Below are 19030 nucleotides of genomic sequence, written 5' to 3' on the forward strand. Positions count from 1 at the left end.
ACTGTTGCTTTTGGAAGATGCACTTTTAAAGCCAGCACTTATATTATGAGCGCCTTTCAAAGCTTGATTAGAGAATTCACTAGAGGATTACAGTCAGCTCTCCCTACCGAAAGCGGACACCTTCGTGACTGTTGCTTTTGGAAGATGCACTTTTAAAGCCAGCCCTTGTATTATCAGCGCCTTTTAAAGCTTGAACAGTTAGAGAATTCACTGGAAGATTACAGTTAGCTCTCTCTTCCGAAAGTGGACACCTTCGTGACATGCTCGCTGGGGCCGGAACTGTCCATCTTGGACAAATGGAAGGGGACGCCGCCAGTGAAAACTTTCCAGGTCCTTTAGGCCCCACGTGTGGCTGTCGGACGGGTGTCCGCTTTAAAAACGGTGTATAAGGAGAGGGCGTTGATTGCACAGTAGAAAGAACAGCCTTCTAGGTCAAATGGCTAAAGTAATAATTAAAAAGCCGAAAACACCGTGTGAGTTGGGTAAAAATCAACAGGAAAAAACATACGTAACTTTCTATGACGCGATAAACTCCGAACACAAAAGCATACAGTCGTCATAGACGGAATTTCTTATATTTGCCCAACTCACCACTGACCCGAATTCCGGCGAAGAAGACTCTAAGATTCTTGGACTAGAAATTTCCCGTGTGAAAGATTCTTGCATTTGTTAGTATTTGGCCGGTGAGTTGTGTAACGATATGAGCCATTTTTTGTCTTCTCACCAGCTTATTTGAGGAGTATAGAAGTGAAACGCCCCTCAGTAAACTGGTTGCTTTATGATTAGTATTCAGTCAATCAAGCAATACAGCAATTGTATGAATTCCAGCAGTTATTGCTATTCTTAATTCAGTTAAAATGACATGCGGAATGCCATTTGCGGGAGACAATTAGTAAGCACTTTTAATCCCAAGTCGTTTTGCCAAAGCACTCCTTGATCGACTTTATTGAAAAGTCAATTTTCGTCTCATTCTTAACCACAAGATCTATTCTCTTTTGTCCCACAAAGCCTCGTGCACGGAAAAGGAAGAAACAATGCACAGGAAATAATAAAAATCCAGCAAATAAATGTTCCATATGGACGAAAAATAGATAACCCAGCTCCATAGAGGACGAACAAAGGGGTAAAGCAAACAACGCTGTGAAAGACAAAAGCTTGTTTTTGATGTGGAACAATCAAAGTTTACAATCCCTATGGCATCCATTTATTAACGAATCACTTTACAGAAACGCAGTTCCTGTACGCATAGAAGAAAACTCGCGTCGATCCTTGCATTCGAAAATGGTAATAGCTTCCCGAGAAAGCAATCTGGAACAGTACTGTAGCTAGATGCTCTTGGAATCTTGTTCACGATCGTCTCATTTATATGCAGTCTTGTTGTCTCAAAACACAATAGAAGCATCGCGTTGCTGTGTTTTCTAAAACTTATATGCGATCTAATAAAAATGGAAATTTTAACCGTCGCTCTTATCACAAAAGATTTTGCACGAAACGTACTTATATACATGATGTTAAAACTTAGGTAAATGTGTTGCTTGCTGAGTGATCTGTGCCAATAAGCTAGCTTGGTGCAGTTAAGGAAGGTGCCAAACTTTTTAATGACAATCTGAATAATCATAACGTACTGTATGACTTGAGTGAATTGAAAAGGCAAAATGCGGACCCTCCCTTAAACCGCCTTCTATTACTCTGTGGGATAAAACTCTTGATTTGACTAGCAATAAGGAAAAGGGTGTAAAAAGTCGGTGAAATAAAACCAGTTTAAGTACACACGAATCGCTGCACGATTTTCAAGCGAAGTAAATAAATGATCCAACCGCAGTTTAAACTATAATAGCAGTATCCGTTTCGTCTGTGCATTTTGAGGTCAATTACAACATGCTTGTAAATCATACGGCAATAAAATCCTATAATGTAACATAGTTTAGGATACATTAGAGGAGTGCATCATGTAAACGCACTGAAACTTCCACACAAGCAATCAGCTTTCGTGTCCTTGATTACAAAGACAATTTTCACTCGTTTATACTCGATTAAGTGATGCTTACCTATTCACTTTGCTTCAGTGATCGAATTCTGTGGATTTGTAAGAACCATGTGCTTCAGTTTATCCACACGTTAATGATGAAACTTTCTCTAGACTTTTGTAGCAGCGCTAAACTATTCTGATTTGGCCTTCCTTTCATATAGACTCTGCTTTGAGCGAGTAGTATTTACAATCTAAATCGATCATGTAATCGCTTTACTTTTTATTGCACGTGAATTGTACTTTTCTATTGTTGACAAGTTTGAAAATGATTGGCTCTCCGCTACGACGCCCACAATCCCCCTTGGCACTGGCAAGGACACCTTTTAAAGGTCTTGGGTTAAATCTGTTCTAATTAGTACTATACTTTTAGTGGCGATTTCCTGTAAAATAAGCCGGGTAAGATGTATTGTAGAGGCGTTTACTACTAAAGAAGTAGTATTTTAAGTTCTGCCTTACATCATGTGGCAAATAAGGTAAATATAAGGCTTATGTTAAATAAAAAAATATTCATTAATGCATCTCGTGGCTTTGCTTGCATTGATATTTCTAATAGTTTTTTTTTTCTTTTTCCGGACAGTTTATTTTAGGAATCACTGCCAATGATTTCTAGCATTACTTCTGCGAAGCTCTAAAACAGGCGAACATCACAGAACCGAAGCCCTAGAAAGGCCAAGTCGGGGGCCAAGTGAGCAATTTTCTAGAACAATGCTCAACAAATAATAACAGTCCACTAGGAAGTGGGGATTACTTTAAGATCACTTAGCTTACGTGTTTTTTACGTATTTCCTTTCAAATTCGGCTTCTATTCTCCTTGGTTTGGCTAGAGTCTAAAAGGGTTTATTCCACAAATTCCACAAAGTGAATCGAAACCAAACTTGATGCCATTTTTTGCAATGTTGGGTCAATGCCTGCAGTCAACACGCGCCTTAACTTGTAAACTGAACAGCATCCAACTTAAAAAGTGTATGGTTAACAACAAAATTTAGCCGGAGACAGAGGAAAGAAGATTTAATTTGAGTATTTCCTGTTGTAAACTGGATTATTCCTCTGACCATTAGTACCTTGGCCCTTACAAGGTCATCCTTGTTATTGTTGTTTATACAGAAAACTAGTTAAACAAGCAGAATTAAATGATTGAAGTGTGTTGTGCATGTTATTTTGTTTGTGTTATTAATGTGGCGTCTTCACGATTTCTTAGTCTTGTTTGTAGAATTAAGACGAATTTTAAACTTTGACTACGTCGCCAAATTGGCCTAAAAAGACGCTATCCTATTGGATGTTTAAGAATTTCACGAATGGCGTGGAAAATAATCAAGTTATTGCATTAATAAAACGTGACTGAGAAGTATACTAATTTTCACTTGCACTTTCTCGAAACTTTGCGTTCGTGTTCCAAAGTTAAAAGATCCAAAGTTTCATGTGGGAAATACTCACAAACAGATAATGCCAAATTAAAGTACTCTTCGAGAGCTTTCACATGAATGGTCACACGCTAGGGTTAAAGTTAGAACCAGTTTGTATAGGTCGGTAATACTCAAGATATTTCACATGGAAAATGGTCGCACTCGGGCTTCATCCACAAACTTATATTGAGAAAGAACGGCAGTAGCTTTTCTTACATAGGTGGTTACATGATTCGCGAAAACAACTGAGTAAGAAACATGAAAAAGCGGAAGTGATGTAGGGAACAGGATACTGTAGATGCTAAGTAGTAGTAGTCCCGCTCTTCTTTTTGGTTTGAACACTTTTCCGCATTGGTAAGGAGAGACCGGATCTGTACATAGAATAAGCTAAAGCTATTACGAATAGATTGCTACTGCACCTCAGATTTTAGGTCACAGGATATATACGAATTAAAATAAGCTAAATGGTGGTGACCCAAAAAAGACCCCACCAGGTCTTGAAAATGATACATTCATTCAATTTTGGAAGTTTAGTTACATAAAAAACAAGATTGAAATAGATTTATCAGCATTCAAGGCCAAGTTCGAGACAAATTAACTTAAAAGATTTTAAAAGTGGTTCCAGCCAACCCGACAGACATTTTCTTTTGCGACATATTCACCGCTGATCTACAACTTCCTAATCAATTATTTTGTGTTTATTCATAATCGTTTCAAAATAATTTAATTAGGAGTCGCATTCTATTTGTATTCTATTCGTTTGTGGTATGAACCTAAAGAGATATGGCGCTGAATTCTTCCTCCAAAAAAGCAACACGTTTTGCGTTTGTAAAGTTAACTCTCGAATATGGCCAATTGTTCTATTTGGCAGTATAATAGAAGCGTTATATATCTAGGGTTTCATGCTTCTAGTTCGACAAGATAGGTTACCGCACTTGTTCCGGCGAAAGTTCGCAATTTGACGAATGTATATGAATTTTCTCCCCAAAAAATAAGCTGTCATTTTTAACAGAAACTGAGATGCAGCTAGACCTTTGAGGTTTCAGCAGGGCTGTAAGTTACTTAAAGGCCTTAAAGGGCGTTAAATAAAGCACCACGCTGTATAAACAAAGCATGAAGATCCTTGATATGTTCGACATAAATCCTGGGCTTAAAAAAGAATGGGGTGTCTTCTTACAATATTTCACATTTCTGCCGAAAGAATTATGGCAGTGCAAAAGCAAGGAAGAGGGTCATTTTTTGGCTCTTCCTTGTTTACCGATGGTGCAAAACTGCAAAGATTGGACACAAAACGGAGTGATTTTAGTGCTGTCGTTAACAGGCCTAGAAATGGGCAGTTGCAAGAAAGGATATGGCGTTTTGAGCAGTTTAATATAAGGTTAAGGCAGACTTTGGAGACTAGCGCATGGATCAACATAAACACCTTTTAGAGCGTCAGGGCTTGTAGCTTGGTGCTGAAATCCGGCAATTTTTTTTAGCAACAAGGTGCCTTTGCTGAAACAATACACCCGGTTACGTCAGGAATATCCGCAGAATGATAACCTTGAGCAGAGCAGCATTTGGACTGTGAAGTCAAACAGTGCCGTGATGTTGACTTGCTTGAACCCGGCTTGTAATCACTGTCAAGAAGTCTGGGTCGCAGGATCGGAGTTTAAACCGCAGCTAAAAAAGTATCCTGACTTCCTTGCAAATATGTACCACAATGATGAAATAAACTTAGCTCTGCAAGTTTTGGGAAACATAGCTATGGGTACCGTAAGTGGGCTGCAATAAAAGCGTACCAACAATTTCATTTCAAGTTAAGGCCACCCAAGCTAAGAAGAGAAAAATTCATTGAAATCCTGTAATTAATTTTCTTGACTTCCACCAACGTAGTCTAGGACCTGCGGTAAAACCCGCGACACGGTTCGAACGGCGAAATGTGGAGAACGAATTCCGGATACTATCTTATCAATATATTAGTTGGACGTTCTAACGTGTTGTTTTCAGAATATTTTTGACATTAATGGCGGTTGACGTGTTTCTACGAATAACTCAGAGGGTTGTTTTCTTTGCCTTTACTTTGATCAATTGTGAAGATGAGGCTTAACTCTTCCCGTAAATGCCGTAAATAAAACCAAAATAAAAACCGCCAGTTTAAGGCTGGAAGACAATGGTAGCCTTGGATAGATGAAAATGGATTACAAAATGTCGATCAGTTTTGGTGTTCTAAAGAGATCATCAGGATTGCATACAGTGAATTGGACGAGCACTACTTCTCCAAAGCAGACACCCATCTAAAGGTCACGTGAAGTGAAACCTGCATCCTGTGTTTCCTTTAGCAGCGGAGAACGCTTTGGTTGACATCGTGACTTTGTACACGAGATCTAAGCTTCTCACTTAGCACCCGGTTTTACATAGCTTGGCTTACTCGCGACTGCTATATTTACTGGAAGCCGTTTGTTCAGTGAAATCATACCACCGAGATGCTGGCATATTCGCGTCTGCTAACGATAGAATATATTTTACAGAACCTAAACAAGTTTAAAAGCAAATCATCAAGAATGAATAAAAAAAGCGAAGAAAAACATGGCATTGTGGTCATAGTTTTGTCGCATGGCTCGGCTTCCAATTAACACCTTGCAAATTTTCCAGTTATGCCAAATGATTATCTTCGAGTACTCTGCTTAATTATCAAACAAAAACACACACTTACTCAGAAAACCAGACGTGACTTATGTAGGACTCGACGTGCTATTGCCAGAAAACTCCCTTAACCGTTTGATTTCCTCTTCTGTGGTATTCGGTGTGTCATAAGTCGTTTCCTCCACTTTTACCCAATTATACCGAAGATTGTATTATTATATAAATGCTTTTAAAAAATCAAAACGTGAATGCATCGTCCTCGAGCAAGCCCAAGCCCCAATCACATGCAGCCGTATCTGTTTTCTTTGCTTAATCCGTTAAGTGACTGTCGTACAGCTTACAGTGCCGCAAAGCATACCTGTCAGGGTTTGTCCTGTGTTCCATTCAAGATTATGCCTTAGGTTATAAAGGAAACGCAGTGAAATAGGATTATTTCTCGATTCTTAGCTAAATCTCTGCGATAGAGAGACGCCATTAGCCAAGCCGTCGTAAATCCCACCTTTTAAATAGGATTATCAGCGAAGACTGACTTGACAGAGCTTACTGGGTTATTTTTGTTTGGCTTCTAGTTTCGTCTTGCCGCCTTGCAAGTCCAATTAACAAACTTCTCGGTTCTTGCCATGATTTGAAGTGGACCAGGTTGAAGGGATTAAAAGTGCATGATATGAACGATAAAAAGACAACAGGGACAGTTTAAATGATTGACTAGACAATACTGATCCATGATCAGAGCCTATTTTGGAAAGCTCGAGCGAGTACCCAGCTCGTCTCGCCCCAGTTCCTTGTGACCAATTCTTTACTCGGCCACGCGATTGCAGCCTGATTATCGCTGGAATAATACAAGACGACATGCACACATTAACCTTGGCTGGTTTGCATCTAAAACAAAGGCCAAACAACAAAGGGAATTTGTCCCTAACCGTGTATGTAGAAAACAGACTGACCATTTCAATACGCCTTTTCATTACACGTTTTGAACGCAACTGCGCATGACACCTTCGTAAATACGTCACAAGCCGCCCTGGCACGATAAAAAGATCAACACTGAAGATAACAAGAATAATTTCTTTATCGCACAAGGTTATATGGCGCATCAAAGCAGAGAAATGATCTTTAGCTATCCGTGTGGCCGAGGATAAATTTAGAAGCGAAAATGCAAAGAATGGATTCTGAACTACGTTTAGATTTCGTCTTTTACCGTCATGCAAACATGGCCATAATGTAGCACTGTTCTTCGTTACGATTTAGTTAATTTTTGCATAGGTTAAACTGTATGTTAAATGTTGGAACAGTACAACGAGTCTATAAAGGAAAAGAGCACTCAGCCAAACCTAATCAAATTATAGAACTGTGAATATGTCCATTCAGTTTTCTAAAAAAAAATCGACAGAAGAAGATCAGGTTAATTAATCCGCCATATATAAGTCAGTACTTCGAAGCATTGTAGTTCCATTCCACACTCTCAAGTTTCGTCTGAAACTGAGCTCTGTTTTCCGTCTTTCCTAGGTTCAGTTAAATTTTTTTGGGTTTTGTTTTTCAAATTAACTGAACGAATGCGTCTGTCTGAGTATCTGGCTGAGAGGTTGTAAATAGAATTATTGGTTCTAGAACATTCTCTACAAGAGAGGCACTTTATTATGTCACTGAGTGAACGACTTTTCAATGATTTAACCTCTTTCACTTCAGAATAAACCCATGAGTCTAGTATGTTGCCAGTCAAATGAAAGCTATTGAGCAGTACTTTCACATGGTACTTTTTATTATGCTCTTCAGGGTGGTTTTAACTTTGAGTTGTAACTCTCAGTTAAAGTCTGTGGATGAATCCTTAGCGTGTAACCATCCAAAACCAAAGTAATTACACTGGCCAATCACAAACGACACAGACAATCCAGTGAACCAATCGTAACTCGAAGCAAATACATGTAGCTGGCTCGAAGCGCGGGAAAACGTGCGCGAGCGAGTCACGATTGTTTTTGGTTTAAGTTCTGATTGGCTGAGAAAGTGGCGCAAGATTTTTAAGCCAATCACTGAGCGAAGTAATGCAAAACCAAAGCAAACGCAAATTACTTTCGACACTCAAGTGAAAACCGCTCTATTATGCTTTACAAGGTTGGACAAATGTTTAAGTGAGTTATATAGTGTGTAGGTTTGTGGTGCAGTTCGTTGCATTTTGTTCTTGGGATCATGTCAGTCGTTTGTGATAAGTGAGACCTGGGAATATTTTTTCCATTTTTAACTTGCGGACTTTTAGGACTTTTAGCAGTGAGAGCCAAGGGTTAATCGCTCGATTTAAGTGAACGTAATCCGTTGACACTTGATTGTGAAATTAAAATTCTCTGCTATCAACGAGAAGATCTAAAGCATGGTTTATCCAGTTCTAATTTAACGATTTACATTCTTCTACACGGTGGAATTAAAGCAACAACAAAAGAAATCAGGCCATTACTTGCAAAAAAAGTCACAATTCAGAAATAGAAATGCATAATGACCTAAACTGGAACCAAGTCTCCCTCGGCTCGTTTCAGCCTTTCTTTTTCGCGCCTGGCTGCTAGTGTGCCCGTGAATTTTTTGCTGACCAAACTGATCGACGACTCCGGCTAGCAGCATCCGATGTCAAACTGACCGCGAAAGATCCGGCGAGAATGCTAATGACTTCATACAGTTACAATGATCAAAATCTTAGACCTCTTTCTTTGGAAAATCAGCCTATTTGTCTTACGCGCAAATATAAACACGTTGCGAGAACTTGGACTGACAGTCAACCCAGAACACTCCTTACTCAGAAGTAGTGCCTTAATTGATGCATATACCACCGTCATTTTCTTAAAACGAATGACTAACTTAGAGTTGCCTTCGTTAACTTACTCGTGCAAACACTTAAAAGCGGAAAAAATTTCTAAAAATGTACCTGTTCAGATAGTTTAAGCTAAATACTATTAACTTTATGAAATGTAAAATCACTGTATTTTTTCCGCCTTCCTCTTTCGACTGCAGCTGCATCTATCTGAAAGTGGGGTAAATCAAGTCGCGACCAGGCGCTACTGCGTGATAACGAAATACACAATTTACTGTTTTTCTAAAGTGCTAGGTGCCATAATAGAGATAAAAAGTCAGTACAGGCTTGAAACTTGGTGAATATGTCATTTTAAGCTGCTACAGCCCTTGCCAGAGACACTCCGCAAACGAACCCTCGGGCAGGTTTTCTAACAAGGCTGTCTCAGACATAAATGTTATTTTTACTCGCTTATAAATCATTTTAACCGTCCATATAAACAAAGAACAAACCGCGACGACAAACAACATGTGGACTGCATACATCAATAAACACAAACCGATGCGAAACCGGCGAGACCTGTGGTTTTGGGCGCGAAAAACTGGGAAAACGAAAACAAAAGCAATACAAACGGAAAAGATCTCGACGGGAGTTAGCTCTTCATTGATAATTTTTTTCTTTACGTACGCAAACCAGCTGGGAGTAGAAAGACTAAGGCATACTTGAGAGGCATTGATGGTAATTACTCCGTACTGTCTTTAACTCACTCAATGAACTGTCTGGGTCACGTTAAACTGCAAAAATAGACTCTTTTTTATAAGAACGCGTAAAATTTGGCTGAGCCTGAGAATCTTCATTGTAGTCCATAGATTTTCTTAATTTTGGGGGACAAAAATCAGCTTCAACGTTCTTATAAAATAAAAAGAGTGTATGCAAATCGGGACAGGTTACAAAATTAGTATACGGACAGTTTCGAGTCAATTCTAGTTCATTCGAACACAAACGCCTTTATACAATGAATATGTCGAAATATGCCTTCAAGCGAAAGCTACCGACTGTTGGCTGATGCGTTTAATAGCACAACTCTTGACTGACTGAAAAAAATACGCCGCTGACTATTGATTGATCACCTTAGACATAAATTGTAAGTAAGATTTAAGCTCTCCACGAACCAAAACAAAACAACTCCTTACCTGAACTAATTAAACTCTTCGCTGCTAAGAAAAACACCCTTTTGCTCTAGAAAGCTCTTGACGGTGGGTATTGAAACGAGAACTTCAAATTCGTCATGTGCTTCTTGAAGACGTTTTATCACGAAATTCCAACAGAAATTTCACCAATCGTTTCCTTAGTCTAAAATAGCACTGTTATAATGATACAAGTAATTCGTTCGTCACTGTTCACGCCTATAACATGTCAGCAGGGTTCCCGGCGTTTGGTGCGTTGTTTGTGTGCATATTTTGACAAAAACAAAGCGCCCTCTTCCGTTAGTGCCAACGCACTCAGGAAGCAGCTTTGAGAAATGAGATTGAACTTACTATACAAAGTGTTGTGGAAACAACTTCGGGCTACTCAGTCAGACTTTCACTGGCTACAGCTCCACTACTCTACTATAGCCTAACGATACTGATATGCTCTTCTTAATAGCGCACCCTGTCTTCTAGATGCTGGGGAAAGCGTACGAATTGCAGCTAATTGCGCTATTTCACCTCTCCCCTTTTTACCAAATCGATCGTTTTCCCCACAATCTTATACCCTGGAACAGTCTATGAGCAAGAGGACATACAAGGGTCTCCAAGACAGTATAGAGTGACTGTACCGCACTGCAGTGCCATATGCTACTATCTTCGCTCAGTTGTAATACAGTACTAGTGGAACCTCGATTTAACGATCCTCTATATAGCGAAGTCCTCGATATAACGAACGATATTCTTCGCCCCAGTAATATTAAAATATGTGGAAAAGAACCTCGATATAACGAGACCTCGTTATAGCGAACATATTTTGCCAGTCCCTTGGCCCTTCGTTATATCGAGGTTCCACTGTTGAGTAATTGAGTTGTCTATGGGGCAATTTTTCCTCTACTTCTGCAGATAGATTAAGTACTATAGTTCCACTTTTTCATTTGTTGCTTCTTTTAGATACTATCCCGGAATGTGTGATGAACATGTTGTTTTTCTCAGTTGATAACGGCGCACCTACTCCTTATTTATTTAGTCTAGCTCCTTAATTATTCCTTGAATCAATTCAATTTATCACCGGACTACTGATTTCAACTCTATTCCATTATTATATACAGATAAACATGCCAATTAGATTTATAACTGCGCTGAATTCTCTTCGTTTCGTTTTAAATATTGTGTTGTCTAATTTTCGCTGATCTTACATAGATCTTCAGCAGTACATGCATGCAGTGACATGAAATCTTAAACATGACATTCAAGTTCACATTTTAGTCTAAAGTGATCGTCGGTTTGTTAGTTAAACTAATTCAGTCATGAGCTAAACAAGAATTCCAATTAAACCCACAGGCAAAACTGTAGTGTGACCATTCAAATGGAAGCTATTAAGCAGTTCTGTTATTATGATATGGTATACTGCTTGTTTTTCCAGTATTTTGCAACATATAAATTGAGATTTTTCCTTAATTTAGAGTTTCAACACTTGCTAATAGAAGTGAAGGATTGTCGCGACGACTACGCTTCTAGTGTGTCATTCTTTTAAGCTACTAACTTCAGCAGCACAACAGCTATTTTCCAACAACACATGCAGTTAGTGAACCTCTATAGTTTTCGACGAAATCTCTATCCTGTTCGAGAAGTCACTAAACACTCAATACAGAATCAGATAAGGTTTGAACGATATGGGGTGATGTAGTAGTACCGCAAGAGATTTTTGGTTACCTAAAAGCTTCAAATTTCCTGCTTTATACGCGGAACATTACACGCCATGTCAGCCTAGTGATACATTACGAGCCATATTTCCCTTTACTTGTAGTCGGGCAGAACAAAAATATCGAATGATGTCACAATCAATCAACTGATATTCGCAGACACTGAGGTTATTATTGATCTGACTCACGATGATTTGAAAATTGAAATTCACACTTTGTGACCATTTATTGCTCATTATTTCTTTATATATCATGTTACATTATTCAATAATTTGTTGGCGAGAAGTGCACATTAAAAAAACTGAACTTAATGCTTTAACGTCTTAATCCACATAGCGAATCAACTGAGCTAGCAGCACGCGCGTTGATTATTCATGCCCTATAAGACAAACATCAGTAACACTCAAATTATCTTAAATTATTGGCCAGATCATTCTTCGCCTTAGACGACTTAGTATAAGCTTCGCTTGTTTGAATGTGCCCGTGACTTAAATCTTTTGTGTCAACGATGATGAGGCAGGAAGGTTTTTGAAGAGCTCTTAGTACAAAACAGGAATGATACGGTTGAAAAAACGATGTAACAACGTGCCTCTGTGTAAGTACTTGATATAGTGGTCGCATCGTAGTTTCGTTTAAAACGTATTTAAGGGAAACAAACAAGATTTTTGTGATTGCTGATGTGATTTTATGCAACGTTAAACTGATTCTTAATGTCACCATACCTCTTAGGGAAGAAAGGTTGGATATTGGAAGAACTAAATTCGAGAAAGCACGCGCCCGTATGTAAAGTTTCCGCGCGCTTTGAGTAGGACAAGATATTGTCATTCATACAGTGTCACATGACATCCATTTTAAGCCGATTGCTTGTAGAACTGAGTCACTACCTGGAATACAACATTTCTATGATATGTTACACTGATTCTTACAATGTTCCCAAAGAAAGTACAAGTATACTTTGTAAGTAAAACAGTTCCCGCAGTTTAAGAAGGAGTTAAAGACTCATCGTCACATGATTCTTCCATTATTTCGCGCGACAAATGCGCACAGCACGGTCAATAACAACAAACAGAAGTTGTACACAACAAAAACAACGGTCAGTTAAAGTCATATTATGGACAATCACGCATTGAAACAAAATTAACTAATCGTAAACACCAATAATATAAAATTTAGACACTTAAAACTCTGCCAGTTTATGAATACTCCTGTGTCATTACCGCGTCGTGGTTTTATGGAAGTTGCGCTCTAAATTTGTCGGCGCGTGACCAACGAGTTGAATCTTTCAAAAAGTAAGCCTTTGTAACGATATTTTCTGGTAATGTGACTACGTATTTTCACTATAACCTCTTACCTGGCATGCCAATAAAGAAAACGTCGGATTTCGTCGATTTTCACCCGAGATATGTTGAAGTTAAACTCGTATCCATTCACGATGAACTCTTTGATCGGAAATATGCAGAAAACAACTCTAGTGCATCGGAACTGAGCCGCAGTATATCAATCAATATAACACAATGAAGTCATTTGCATTCGGTACATTGATCGACCAACTACGTGGTTGGAAATCAAAATGAACCACTGCTAGCTCTTCGGGCGACAATTGTTCTTATCAGCCCGCACTTCCGTAGTATTATTCATGATGAAATTAAGCTGATCGTATCTCAAGGTCGATATCGAAAGGTAAAGCTCGTGAATTCAAGAGAGGGTCCTTTATGTTTTTAGTCAACAACTTAAGGGAGGTTTTTCTTTGCGCCGGGCTTTACGAGAACAATCGGCATTTACTGTTATGATGACAAATGATTTTTGGATCAAAACAACTTACTTTATTGCTTGCGGGCATATTTAACATAAGAAGTGTTTCTTGAAATAAACCCAAAGGCAATTAATACTGTAAAATGAATAAGCTCATTAAACCAGCTTAGTACAAAGTTGAGAAAAGATTGTCTTATTAAATGTGACAAGTTTTTGACTGTAGTTTGGCTGTTTTTTAGTTGAAAGGAGTTTAGTACTGTGCGATTTTAGTTCAGACATAGACTTTTCTTATGTCTCAATAGCCCTGTCTTTCCACTTGATTTATAGTAATTTCTATGTTTCACCGTAATGAGTTTGTGGACAACTGGTTTACAAAACTTGATTTGGAAATTGATTTCAGCAAGTAAATGATAAAACCACCTTGTTTGTCTTAGCTATGAAGTGAACCCAACAATATATTTGAAGTAGAGATCTTACAACATCCTTCCATCTCAAGGATGTTTTCCTTAATTTACTGACAAATATGCATGCCATTAAAGTCCTCGTTTTGGCGCAGTTCCAGTCAACAAGGAGCTTAACAGAAATGTATTCTCTATATACAATATGTACTACAGACTTTATATAACAGTCAAGTCACAGTCTCTTTCTCAAATATCTTTAGAAAATTATGGTATTTTTAAGTTAGCAAGACTGATGTCGTTTCACCACTGAAATGATGTTACGTCAGAATCACTCCCAGGGCAAAGCCCTGAGAATTATATCAATTGTGGTTCTAACTTAGCCCGTGGATGAAACCCCAGTGTGTGACCATTCAAATGAATGCTTAGGAGCATTACTTTCACACGGTGACTTTTGTTTTTAACGTTTCTGCAAAATGAAATTTTGATTTTTTTTAACAAATTTTGGATGCCTCCTGGGAGTAAAGGGTTAATTAACAGGTCACGTGTTCTATATCTAAGACCACGTACTGAGCTTCTTGCTCCTTAACATACCTTAGAACTTGTGTCTTATCAGAATATCTTGGCATTAAGTCTTAAGCGTTTGCCTTAGTTCAGAGAAGATTCAGTGATACGATTGTTGTTCATGTAGTATATCACGGTGTGATATTGGGTGGTTTTATTCTTATAAGACAAATGAATGGCCCCCTGTTAATCGCAGACAAACGTTATCTTTCAGAATCTATGGATATGATAGTCTGATGAAGCGTTTGAAAAAATCGGTTTCCCGGTGAAGTGTATTTCACAAGATTTTACCGATTATGAACGATAAACTGTTGAAGACTCGACAATAATGGAAGGACGTGCTGTAGTGAACAACTGTACATCTCTAATTCCCAAACCAATTGGTACTTAAATTGACGTTGAATTAACAATACCCGTGTCAGTTATTTTCAAATACAACAGTGCCTAAGTGCTGCATGATATAGCGCCTAAAAAGGAGTGAGTACCTATATCATGTGTGAGCTCATGATCAGCGCCTTAGCTAAGTGTGTTTTTCTCATTTTAAACGCAGAAGCACTAGACTGCGGTGCCACGCTTCCTTGACCACAAACCGAACTAATTAGCATTTTGCTTGCTACCTCTCTTTGCAGTGGTCATTACCGACGAAAACACCAAAACAACGTCTCTTTTATAATTATTGCCCGAGGAAAAGAAAATATACCCGCTTCCCACATGTAGTCAATTTTTGATCAAAGTAGACCTGGAATATGGCTTTTCATGGACAGTTGTACCTTTCGTATTGTATCTATGTGGGGATGATAGGAATATATATGACAGATGTTTGTGCGAATTGAAGTTGTGGCAATGAGAATACTTACGGTTAAACGGACAAAGGATGGGCGATCAATCGTGGTCGCCATAGCAACATCGCACTCTACTACACCAGAAGGGCATAGTTTAGGCAATAAAGATTTTGATGAATGTTTCAAGGAAGTACTGCTGTCAAGGATGCTGTGAATTCTTATTCTATTTTGCTAATGAAAATTCTTCCTATTAAATTATCAGTTTTAGCCAGCTTTATCAAGTGAGTTAAAGTCTAACGTGTGTGCCAAATTTCTATTCCTCCTTTTCAGCCCCCCGCTTTCAGCTACTTTACAAATTGAAATTAACTGCTCTTCAGTGAAAGTAGATGCAGTATCTTTTTATCTTCTGTCAGCTCTGTAGCAAGAAATAAACAAAAATCTAAGGAAACGGAAAAAAATTGTGCGATGGGAGATGTTACTGATGGTTGTCCAAACTTGTCCAAGTATAATGATGCCACTCGAGTTGTAAGAAGAATACTTCATTCATGGCCGATCTATATTTTTTATATGACTTCAAAAGGTTGGGGGACTGACATGCCTGGATCATAAGAATACTCAATATATCATGGTCAATTCTTTGATTTGTTAGTAGAACAATCAAAGTTTAGTTCTTTGGACATTAATTTCAGACTTTCAAGACGCAAATTCTCCTGGCAGTCTTAGACGTAATTGAGACTTGACTAAGCTAAGTTGTATGTATTTGGACTACTTATCCTATGTTTCTTTTTAGCATGATTGTATTTGCCAAATAGCTTGTAGTTTGATTAATTCTTAGATTAACTGTTACCCAACCCCACTAGATATCAGCTTTGACGTTCATCATATTTAAATATAGGTTATCTTTTTAGTCTTAAAATTGAAAGTTGAGGATGATTAACCATGGCTAGCGAGGATGGAAATGGATTACACTTGACTATGGCCAAGGTTAAAACTGAACACTGAGGCTCAATATCTATGGATTTTCTTGAAAAAAAAGCCAATTAACCCCATAGGAAGTACTGTCGTATTCAGGCTCTAAATTTCTGTAGTTTTGAGGAAATATTTAGTGACAGTGTTACTCATTTACTCACTGGAACGTGTGTAAGAATGGTAAAGAATAGTCTTGTTCATCCGTTGTAACAATTGCCTTGATTGTGCTAAAGGATAATTCGATGCAATACTTTATTTTGTTCGATATTCTTTGCTACAAGCCTTCTTTCGAGTATTTCGCAACATAATAAATGTACTGGCTGAAATACAATATAAAAAGAAAAAAAATAGTTATAAATCTAAAGATAGCTACGCAAACAACACTAAACAAATACATTATAGTAATACTAATATAAAAACTTCACTTGACGAAATCTATTATCCGTCTAGTTTTAATAAAGAAAGTCGTTTTTTATCCGTGGTAAAGGGAATGATATCTTCAGGCAACTGGTTTTCAAATTTGGACGCATAATGAACCAATAGGGACCAAACGCACCGCGGCATCTCATTTTGCCAGTTCGAAAAGGGGTCGAACAAAAAGATGACGGGAAATACAGTGTTGGTATGGAAATCCGATGTCAACTTATTCCACAAAAGTGCCGTTAATTTCTAGACGCAGTCTGTAAATTTGAATATGATGTGAAAAAAGAATGGACTGAGAATTTAATTTGCTTATTTTAATGTTTTCTTTTAGTAATCTTAGTAATATCGATGTTTGTAAATAAATTTAGTTTAATTTGTAGTTTTACTTACTTCTTAAAATAATGTATGGTTTGTTGTTAAATTAAATGATACACGGCCCCACAAATTATCGAAAATTATAAGCTAAGACATTCGTCGTGTTTAAATCATTTAAAGGCTATTGTATCTTATCTCATGCAAAGGCACAGAATATAAAATAATAGAACACAAAGTAAACAGCGTTAATTGACTCTGGGTAATTTTTCTTTTTAATTGCAAAAGTAAGACAAGTCAATATTCCGTCTCGCCAGTTTGGAGTCCGATAATTCATTTACTGTCTTGCTTCTTCTAGATAGTTAAAAAATTTAACATGTTTAATTTTCTGGGCCGCAAAAAAGGGAAATGAGATGTGAGTGTATATGCGGCGAGCGTTGGACTCAGTTTCCTGTTTGTACACAATGTAGTGACCTGATTATACATTGCGCATGTGCATGCACTAAAAAAAAAACAATGTTGGACATTGTTATCTAAATGGTAATCGGTATTGGTACCCCAACCAGTTACGGCAAGAAAAAGAAGATCTTGTATCAATTCAACTGTACTTGTACAAAGTAAAATGTTTTCAAACGCCCGAAAAGTCCGTTTAAATTATCCGATTTACTGAACTCTGATGATTAAATTGTTCTCGACTCTTCTGCCAAATAACAACGCCCTTTCGAATTTGGTGAATTTTTAGCTGAATTGACCATTCAGTTTCACTTATTGGTGTCCTTATTTTTACTTTCCTTTTAAATGAAATACTTGAGCTCATCACTTAATTAAGTTTTCATGCTGACAGTGTCATCCAGCATACATTTTATTTGGCCTGTTATGTGTGTAAGTTAACATTTATCCAACACTGTTGAATTTTTTTTGACAAGTATTGGCAGAGCTCTACTGATGAAAAGTGTTATATGTAGTAACTTGGTTAATCTTGAATAATGAATATTTCCTGTTTCAGTTAACAGCAACTAACAGTCAAACATAACTGGTGTCGCATTGGTGAACTGATATTAAGGCAATAAATCACCTATTGTTAACATATTGGAGGCGAGCACTCAAAACGCTTTTAGATTTTTCAGTTTAAAATACAGTATCTACAGGGTACTACAGATAACTCAGCTTACAACCTTTATTTTTCAAAGAATACAATCCCATTGTATAACCTTTTTTTAAAAGGGTAATACCCCATTGACACCAACAAAACGTCCTCGCTAATACAAGTTCTGGAAATTGGAACTCGGGGTGTGGAATCAAGAAAACTTTAAGCTCTCTTGTGGTTTGGGAATAATTCGAAAATTTGCCGGGAACTTTTAAACCCATAACCTCGGCAAACAACTTGTTTTGCAACTAATTGACACCGCCAGTACGTGTTTAGTCAACAAAAGTTTAGAAAATTAAAACTCAGGGTGAGGGATCTAGAAAACCGCAAAACCTTTTGTGGCTTTCGATAATTTGCAAACTTTAAAACCCATTGCCTCGGTAAACAACTTTTTGTAGAAAACCAGTAAGAATCAACTTAAGCTACGCAGCATTTAAACATGCTTAAAGTTTAGTGTAGGCCGCGTAATGATAAGCCAATAAGCTGTTTGTAGATGAACTTTCATTTCGTCCCTAACCTAGTGCACAAAGGCCTTTTATGAATCCCCCCTTTATAATTAGTCTGTAATTGATTGTGTGCCCATTTTCTCGATTTCTCCGTCAGTTAAGAGGCTAGTTGTGGAGGACAGAGTGATATAAATAAAAACATGATGTAAGATACTACGTTACACATCTCTTATCAGGGTGTTATTGACTCCGTAACGGGGTGATACGTTATTTTCTTAAACTGAGTTCATTCGTGGTCGGTGTTGTGCACAAGGCTTAGAACCATTCCTGTTTAAAATCGTGATGGCGCAACATTTTGTCAGCTGCGTACATACTCCATAGACCAATTGCATCTTTCTATAGTTTCTTATTTATATAGACCACCAACATTCCGTAAGTGAATCCTATTTCCTTGTACTGTCAGGAAAAGCTCTTAATCACAGTATTCTAGCTTTAATCTTCACAACGTCATTGC

General features: G+C 37.8%; 1 protein-coding gene across 1 annotated transcript in view; it reads right to left on the bottom strand.

The window, feature by feature from the left end:
• Nucleotides 1–19030, bottom strand: part of LOC144638720 (receptor-type tyrosine-protein phosphatase F-like) — a 60970-nt gene that overhangs the window by 41737 nt on the left and 203 nt on the right. The gene's annotated exons all lie outside the window — the stretch shown is intronic.

This window comes from Oculina patagonica, chromosome 14 (assembly GCF_052425735.1).
Source record: "Oculina patagonica isolate OP01 chromosome 14, crgOcupat, whole genome shotgun sequence".
Lineage (NCBI taxonomy): Eukaryota > Metazoa > Cnidaria > Anthozoa > Scleractinia > Oculinidae > Oculina > Oculina patagonica.